We start from the raw sequence: 613 nt of genomic DNA, 5'->3' as shown, positions 1-613 counted from the left end.
GGGAAGAAAGCAGAGAATTTTAAACTGAATGCCCAGATGACTGCCTCACTTCACAGGTTAGGAAAACACTCCCGACCCAGAAAATCGACTCTCCGGAAAGCAACACTTTCCGGAGGGAAGAGGGAGGGCTCAGGTCTGCAAGCTGGGTCCCTCTGTACCGGTGGTCTTTGTTTTCCAGCCTGGGCCAGGAGCCCAGCATCACCTACAGAGGGAAGAGCCGGCTCTGGCTAGACAGCTCGTTCAGAAGACTTAGCAAGATCCTTCCTCCATCCCCTGCCTACGCACCCTCAAAGCCCACAAGCCTACGTGTGCTCTTCTTCTGGAGGGCGGGGTGGGGAGTCCCTTGCATAAGAAAGCTTGACACTGAATTTTGTTATATAGGTATATTGTATATATGCGGATGCAATCAGAGGGGGAAAACAGTGCAAATACAATTACAATTCATAATACTTGGTTTCGATGCCCCCGGGAACTGCCCCATTCCTCACTACCTCCCCCAGTGTCAACCTAATGCTGGGGGCGGGGGCAGGTCGGCGTAGGGAGTGGGCTCTGCCAAGGCAGTGCTGGTGACCTGGAGGGACTGTCCAGGGTGGGGAGGCAAGGCACAAATCGG

The sequence above is a fragment of the Fukomys damarensis genome, unplaced genomic scaffold (genome assembly GCF_012274545.1).
Source record: "Fukomys damarensis isolate Sample0158 unplaced genomic scaffold, DMR_v1.0_HiC HiC_scaffold_33, whole genome shotgun sequence".
NCBI classification, from domain to species: domain Eukaryota; kingdom Metazoa; phylum Chordata; class Mammalia; order Rodentia; family Bathyergidae; genus Fukomys; species Fukomys damarensis.
This window is presented reverse-complemented; position numbering follows the sequence as displayed.